Genomic DNA, 8934 nt, shown 5'->3' with positions numbered 1-8934 from the left:
CAACAAATAAATCAATAAAAAAGTACAAAGCTATCAAACAATTAAGTTTTGTTAGAAGTTGCATATTTTTTCAATAAAAATGTCTACAATTAAAATTTTGAAAATGTAAATCGTTTTAGGATTTTTCCTGCTCTGTAGAACAGAACACTTTTAGATTGAATATTGTCCTCTATGAGGTGTTGATTGAGGTGTTGACTGATGTATAATAGAAACTAATTTCTGGCTGTGATCTGAGGAGATTCTGAGAGGAGACGGAAGATTTGCATTCATCTTCTCCATTAGATGCATTGACCCAAACTCTCAATAGCATCCTGTTTTGAATATTTTTTCCATTCATCTGGGCTCTTACCATATCCATCAAATGTTTTATTGCAATATTTCTCCAGATCTTTCTGGAATCTGCACACAAACCACTTCCAGTAGGGCAGCTCAGAGAGGTCAGGGGTGATGCTCCAGTCTGTATAAACTCCTCCTGCTCTTCTATGTTCTCTCAAAGGGAACGTTCCATCTGGTTCATAGAAATCCTGATCACATGCCACTAATTTGGTGCAAATAACAGCACAGAGATACTGAGTTTGAGAGAAATGCCACCCTTTAGTTCCTCTCACTCTGTGGAAAGCAACACTGTGATCTCCATCATGGTTTTCTACAGTGTTGGTGCAGAACGGAAACTGAGCCCAACAGCACCAACAGAAGTCATCAATCAGAAGCTCATCTGGTCTGAATTTATAGTCCAGCTTTACTGGAAATGTCTTTGTGTTGAATCTACTGCTGATCTCAGACATTATAGCAGGAAGTTCTTTATCTATCACATCTTCTAGGAGTTTCACTTCAACATCATCATGTTCAACTCCACTGAGGTCTTTTTCAGAGAAGATCAGCTCATCTGAGAGCTGCTGTGTGAAACTCTTCAACCACAAACCAACATCTCCACTGTTGACTTGAACATGTTCAGTAGATTCATGTGCTGCTTTCATGATCGTCTGCTGCAGGAGTTCAATGTTCTCCTTCATCCTGGGTAAAATGCTGACTCTGAACTGATCAGTGATGTACCGACTGACTTCACCTCTGATGAAACTCTTGAAATGATCTCGGGGATTATGAATGTAGTTCATGTATTTGTTGAAATCTTCCTCTTCTGCCAGTGTCTTCAGGATGTCTTTCTCCAGATTTGCTCTGCTTCCATTCAGTGATTCACAGTTTGATCTCATTTCATCTGCCAAATCTCTGGCAGTCTTCTTGTAGACACTCTGCTCAATGGGCTCTTTAAGTTTCTGACAGATGATCTCACCAAAAATAGCAGCTGATGTTGCTCCATGACAGTATTTCTGGAAAATGGTAAAGTACTCTTCTCTCTTCTTCTCAACATATATTACAGGATCATTGGCTTCCCTGAACAGTCTGTGTTGGTCAGTGATCATCTTGTTTGCTCTCATATAGATGGAAAGAACCAAATCCATGAAGAAATTAATCTTGAACACATATTTCACTTGTCCTATCTGATGTTCTGTTACTCTCCTCTTGATGTAACCTGTGAGTTTTTGAATGTAGCTGATGTTGTAGCCCATCTTTGAAATGTTTAATGACTGAATCATTGTGTCTGTCTGCAGAGCAACATCTGTGACTAATGATCTGATCTGGGCTTCATCCGCTGGCAACAGAATTTGAGCAAATCCATGTGTTTCTTTAACTCTTTTTGTGGACTTTCTGAAAAGAACATATTCAGAATAAGTCGACACAGTAAAAATATCACAGCTCACACTGTAATGGTGAGCACTTTTGTAGATGTCACTGAGGATTTGTTTCAAATCTGTCATTATGTCAATGTCTTTGATTGGAGGAATTTCTGTGATGATCTTATTCAGTCTCTGTTCCCAAAACAAATCAAACTCTTTCTTCAGTGTTTCCTCATCATTTGCTTTGTCTTGCAAATGCTTTGGTTTGCACTTTTCATAGAGAGTATTTTCATAATGTGTCCTCTGAGCATCAATCTTTTTATTCAGGTCTCGCTGCTGAAGAATCTCATTTAACTTCCTCTTTGTTTCTCTCACAATGTTTTCCTGAAGTTCTTTAATTTTGAGGTCAAATGTTGCTTTCCACTGAATCAGTTTATCTTTATCTCTGACTTTCTCAAAGAACTCTGACATTGATATTTTTACTTCTTCATTTGTCTTCTTCAGTTCTCTTTTAAGATCAGTTTCCTCAACCTCATGGATTGTTCCATTTTCTATTTTGTTATGTAGTTTGTTCTCAGTTTCCATCATGGCACTGCGAAGACTCCAGGACCACTTATTGTATTCGGGCTCCAGTGTCTTGTAGGCTGATATCTCCAGAGCATTGAAGCTGAAGCTGAAGATAAATTGTTCCTTCAGTAAAGCCTCCCAGAGATCTTTAATACAGACTTTTAAGTCTATCAGCCTCATTCCATGTGATTTTGAGGCAAAAGCCATAATTGTTTGCTTCAGTTCTTGAATGCTCTCACAGTAGTTTGGGTTTGGTGGTGCCATGGGTGGTCTGCCCTCCCAGAGCTGAGTGAAATACTTCACATCATTTTGTATATCAAATTCAGTGACATCATTGAAACATTCTGCATCACATTCTTCCTCTTTAGCAGTGACTTTTGTCATTTCATCCAGTTTCATCTGCAGTCTTCTCCTTCCCTCCATGTTTTCTCTCCAGCTGTGACGTCTGAAACATTCTGATGCACAAACATACAACTGGGATTCAGTCTGACCTTCTTCATCCTCAGGAAGGCCTGAACAACAATCTGAAGAATGTCCTGCATCTCAGATGGGTTTTCTCCAAAGAAGTTGATCAAAGTGAGATTTGCAAGACCAACAACAAATGTGGCCAGTTCATTGTCATGATGTCTTGTTGATCTTCCAGCCAGTTCTAGAGCGTGAAGACCTTCAGTATCAATAACCAGAATATAGTCGATCTTCATCTGTGTTTTCATCTCATCTGACACTCTGACCAGCTGCATGAAAGCTCCTCTGGTGCACCTGACAGCACTGACGGCAAACTGGAGACCAAACATGGCATTCAGCATGGTGGATTTCCCAGAGCTCTGGATCCCTAAAACTGACAGCACAAAGACTCTCTGGTCTCCTAGTTTCTGGATGAGTTCATCTAGAACAGCAGAGATCCAGATCAGAGGAACATGAGCAGCATCTCCATCCATCAGCTCCAGTGGAAATCCAGAGATCATTATCTCTGCTGCAAGACTCGGGAGAGAAGAGAAGTGAACCTGCAGGTCTTTCTTAATCTTCCTCACAGATGAGCATGATTCATAGATCTGACCGATCTCCCTCATGATGTGATCCAAACCAAAGGCTGCAGCTTGAAGTTCCTTAGATACTCTGTCAAGATCAATTTGTACAGTTGTCAGTTGCTCAGATGTATTTTTGTTATCATTCATTGTTAAGACTGTTGACCACTTTTCATTATACTTATGATGTAGAACAGAAAGGTCAGCTGCGATATATTCATCCAGGAGGATTGTGAGCCATTTAATGAAAAACATCTTTTCATGTTCAGCATCTGTGTTCATTTCTTTAATGAAGAGCTTCACAAACTCACTTATATCAGATGTGTGCTGCTGTTCACGGATTGTCTTCAAGTCTGTTAGTTTTCTACTGATGTCCATTTCTATCTCATCTGCTTGAGGTTGATGTAGTTCTTTGTTCTTCTGACTCCACTGATGCCACAGATTCCCCTGATGAGGCAGAAATGATTCTTTGATTCCTCTCAGATCTTTCTTCCCCAGTAAACACATCATCTGCTGTGCTGCTTCTCTTCCTCTCCTGCAGTCCTCATCAACTTCCTCATCTACTCTGATATCTGAGTGTTTGGACACATCTTCAAGTCTGAAAGTGGAAGATGATTCTGAGAGACAATCATTTATAGCTCTTCTGAGCTTTTCAGAAACATCCGACTGATTTCTGTTTTTCAGACCAATCCGATATTTTTCCTTCATCACAGTTACAGCAGTTTCATCCTCAGTAAAAATACAAATGAGTGGCTTTGAGCCCTTATGGAGTTCATCAAGTTGTTTCATGCTTCTGTCATACCTCTGAAGTTGTGATAGAAGAACAACATTGACTGAGGCCATTTCAGTGAGGATCTGCAGCTGTTTCTCATGGTCTCCTGCATCACCGTGTAGATTACAGAAGGCAACACAGTCAGTGAATTTATCTGTGTCTTTCCCAGAGGGGCAGAACCAGGCAATCTCCACCACTCCATCCATCAGGACTCTGGTTCTGCTGCTGCCTGGGCAGTTCCTGTGGAAGAATGTGTTGTATTTCTCATTGATCAGACTGTTCATCAGCTGAGACTTGGATGAAGACACAGAGCCAAACCTGAAGAAAAACACCATTGGAGTTGTGCTTTGTAGATCAGCTGGGTTTGACTGATGATTTCATTGTTTTTGTTTCTCATCTTTAAACTCTTGCTGATTTGTCTGAATGTCCAGAGAGGAAACTCAGTCTGTTTTGTGAATGGATCAGGAACAAGCAAAGGCAGAGCGTACTGACACTGGGACAGTTTAGTCACCATCAGCTGCTTCAGGAAACCATCAGCACAATGAAACACAGCCATCTGAACATCCATTGGGTGGATTCGCTCAGACTGACTTTTTCTATCATTAGACAAAGACATTTCGTGAAAAATATCACCCTCTTTAGATGGGTCATAGTCTCGTTGTTGTGTGTGATCTTCCTCATTGTTTTCTTTAGCTTTTAAGTATCTTGCTCTGTAGTCCATCATCAGTAGCTTTTGTATGAAAATCTGAATCAGCATCTCTTCAGCACAAGACTCATGGGACTGTAATGAATGTTCAGTTATCTGAAGAACATCTGCAACAGGTCTTAGTTTATTGTGGTGCCTGTCTTCAAGATGAAGTCGGTGAAATAGATTATCTACCGTTTCAACTTTGATTCCTGTTGTTCCAATGTTCTTGCTTTTTCTCTGTTCAATAGAAAAAAAATGTATTACATAACTACTAGGTTCTTTGTATTTTGCTAAAAACACACACTTGATTCTAATGAACAACGGATTAAATCATGAAATTGACATTAAGAGGGTAAGTTATAATATTTATGTTACCTAACATACTTCTTACCTAACATGTACTTATTGCCAGCTGATATTTGATGAATGATCATCTTACCTCTGTGGTAACACTGATCACATCACTGTATATGGTGTAGTTGAGTTTCCCCACCGCTCCACATTTGATCTCATACTCAGTTTTTTCTCTCAGATCAGCCAGAGTAACTGTGTCTTGATCCTTCAGCACAGGTTCAGATCTCCAAACTGTGTCCTGCTTTGGTTTATACAGTAATCTGAGCCCCACTGTAGCAGGACATGATGGAGGAACCACCTTCAGAACCACACTCTGACCTTTGACCTCTTCAGTGATTGGACAGGCTGGTTTGGATGGAGGAATAAAGCAAAGAGCTTTATCACATCCATTTTCATACAGAACAATGCAGGAACCAGGATTATCCTCCATTTCCTTTGAGGACACAATAAACTTGGCTGGTTTACAGTCTTCTGAATCAATTAAGTTCTTAAATATCTCCAAATAGCTCCTCATGGACTTTTGGATCTCAGGAGTGAGCCAAGGCGTTTGCTTGAAATCAGGGCTCTTCTCATCAGTTTCTCCTTGTTTTGAAGAACTCGGATAGGCAGCTTGTTGAAGAAGAAGCACATCTGAGTGGTTCAGTGATGTGAATGTGTAACTGACCAGATTCCCAACCTCCAGTTCCATCAAGATGGCATCTATGTTAACTTCCACCTGTGCACCATAATCCTTCAGCTGTCTGAGGACTGTTTTTATGATCACAGACTCTCTTTCTCTCTTTTTCAGCCATTCTGAAAGATCACTTCTTCTGAATGGAGATGTGTCATGTTCTAGTAGAAGATCAATCAGTGAGGTTTCCTTCGTCACTTCTCCACGGATGTTTGGCAGCAAAGAGCCAAGATTCTTCATGAGCCTCAACTTGTACATGTAGCAATTTTGCTTCATTTGCAGTATTTTATCATGAAATGCAGCAAATGTCTGAGCAGGCGAGTCTTTCAGAAGATCACTGCATTTCATCTCAGCTGTATTTAAACTCTCAATCACTGATTCTATCTTCATGATAAGATCCATGCTGATGTCTTTATGAAGTTTTGAAGCTATTTTGTGAAGTTTGTCCAGAGGATAAAGCCAAACTCTCAGCGGAATCGCCAGCTCTTGATTATCTTTCAGCAGTTCTGGAAGATCAGTGAAAACTTTCAAAGCATCTTCAAAAGACGTTGGGTTAGACGGCAGCTGAAAGTCGCCATAAAATGTACATGTGAATTTTTTGACTGCAGTTTGCGGACTGTGATTCACATTTAGATCAGCATTAGCACCCACTGAAACAGCACCCTGCAGTTTCTCAAGAGCCACTTTTACTTCTCCTTCTACTGTGCTTTTGTCCTCATCTGAGGAAACTTCTCTGTCAAACACAAAGCAGGCATCTGCTCCATACAGGATTGCTGTCACCACATGTGTGGCTATATCAAGATCATCATCAGCTAAAAGGCAAATGGTTCACAGTCAATTCTTCAAATCGGCTTGTTGAATGATAATGTAACGTAAGTCTCTGCTGTTTGAAAGATGTTTTTGTGTCTTTGAGATACTTTGCTGCTCCACTGACATGGATGAGATCACCTAAAAAACTCAGTTTAAGTCCACCGTCAATATTTAGTAATTTAGATTTGTCCTGAATGGAATCTGAAGCTGTGACATTGAATCCTGTATTAATTTGAGGACAAGCACAAATATTCTGCTGCAGCTGCTCTTTATTCCAAAGTCTGATCCCTGTAAAAAGAAAAACGTGCTTTAACGTTCAAAATTGAATTTATTAGAATCACATTTCACATCTAAAAACTCTTGTAAGTTAGAGAGATACATATTCTGATGGTGATCATGATAAAGATCAAGATAATGGAAGTGATTTTTTTTCTGCTTCTAAGATACTAGAATATATAATATAAAAGCATTTTCAGAAAATCTGTAAGCATATTCATTGGCAAAAGTTGCATAAAACAGAAAGTGGACAAATGAGGGACAAATCATTGCACACTTAGACCATGTACAATACTGTAGTTTAGGTCAGATTAAGTCTCTTGAATGTTGTCATTTCTCAGTTTGAAGTTGATTAGATTAATGCCCTTATTTTCAGTGAATTGTATATATATATATATTTGTACAATAACTTTTTATTGTTTTCACAAATAGAAGAACACAAAAAAGAACACCCCCCCACAATAACATATGAGAGACATATGCATTGCATACAAAGTTTACTCAAATAAACATATCCAGAATGTACCTTCCGGCACCCTATGAAAGCATATTAGAATTTCTAATTTAAATGTACTCTGCCTTTTTTTTTTTTTTACAAACTTGTGATGTATTCTGAGGGGGACTACAAAATAATGGGGACCAGCCTCATTCCCATTGCTAATGGCCCCAAGACATTCTAAAGGAAGAATTTTGAAAATCTCGTTGTACCACTGGTCCACTGTTAATTGGAGGTGTGTCTTTAATCCACAGAACAAGTATACATTTATGAGCTACGAATAATAATTTGCTTGCAAGCTTGACCTGAAGACGTGACAGTCTGTCCTCTTTACTCATAAAAAAACCAAGGGTCTTTCTCAATAATACAATTCAATAAGTCAAGCTTAGCTTTAATCTTATCGCTAAAGTGGCTTATCAAGGTGCAGAACCAAAACATGTGGGAGTGTGTATCCAAACCAGATTTACATTTACAGCAGACTGTTTCTTGTGACTTATTACACGACAATATACACCTCTTACTTGGCATGGCATTAGACCATTTCTCTGTGAATCATATTTTTAATGTGTGACAAGTTTATTTTGTGGTACCTGGTATTAATGCATCCTTTCTGTAGTCATACAGCATGCCCAGCTGGAAGGGTCTTCCAAGAGCTGCAGTTTCTATCACATTCACTCCCACTGAATCCATACTAAAAACAATCATATGAGGGGGGAAAACGTCAGAGAGGTTACAGTTACTGTTTGTGAAGTCACACATATTAAAAGCTGCCGACATGCCGACAAAACAAAAAGAATAAAAATAACTTTGCACCAAATGTCTTAAATGCACAGGCTGAAAAATAAAGCGGCTGACTGTGTCACTAACATTATTTATTTACTGATTTATATTTTAGTCTTAGAAACTCTGTTTGTAAATGCATTCTAGCGTGATTCTTCACTTACCTTTTCTGTTATACCTTCAGTTTAGCTTACTGGTGAGTTGAACTTGTCTCTGACATGATTTTCGTTCTGTGCCGAGATGTGAGCATCTTTCACAAACTGGTCAGATTCAGACTTTCACTTTATGTATATTCAGATAAACTCCTCCCGTTTAGGAGGGAAATTGCACACATGAAAGTCATTGGTCAATTGCACATCATCATGTGTCCTATAACCACAATGAAGTGTTTATTTATTATTTTCTTTGTCATTTATTTTAATTTTTCGTGTGACATTGTTAGTGTTCAGTAATCATCAGATAAGCAGGACTGAAGCTTGTCAGTTTGCAGTCAGAGGTTCTTTGTGTGTCTCAGAACATGTTTTACAAAACACATTGATGCTTCTGTCACTCACTCTTTGCTCATCTGTCTTCATAATACAAATAAATTGAATAAAATAGTTTTATTTCTCCACCCGCTGTAAAGGTTTCTCTCTGTGAGCTTTGTTTAGGGCTCAAGTGGCAGCCTGCATGTAGAGATACCAGCAGCTTCAAATACCTGCTTGCTGCTCAACAGTGGATTTTTTTTTTATAGCTGGCCTTTTTATACAACTATATTGTTTGACAAAAACCTTCCTTATTAAGCCTTTATCTGACTGAATTCTTCTGTGCTCTAAATTCT

At 38.9% G+C, this 8934-nt stretch overlaps 2 pseudogenes; both read right to left on the bottom strand.

The window, feature by feature from the left end:
• Positions 1-211: 211 nt before the first annotated feature.
• LOC107745542 (interferon-induced very large GTPase 1-like) lies at positions 212-4779 on the bottom strand (annotated as a pseudogene).
• A 379-nt stretch (positions 4780-5158) lies between these two features.
• Positions 5159-8024, bottom strand: LOC107745538 (verrucotoxin subunit beta-like; annotated as a pseudogene).
• Positions 8025-8934: the final 910 nt, after the last annotated feature.

Source organism: Sinocyclocheilus rhinocerous, unplaced genomic scaffold, assembly GCF_001515625.1.
Source record: "Sinocyclocheilus rhinocerous isolate Xijiao unplaced genomic scaffold, SAMN03320098_v1.1 scaffold1159, whole genome shotgun sequence".
Taxonomy (NCBI): Eukaryota; Metazoa; Chordata; class Actinopteri; order Cypriniformes; family Cyprinidae; genus Sinocyclocheilus; species Sinocyclocheilus rhinocerous.
The sequence above is the reverse complement of the archived record's forward strand: the minus strand, read 5'-3'. Positions and strand labels throughout refer to the sequence as shown.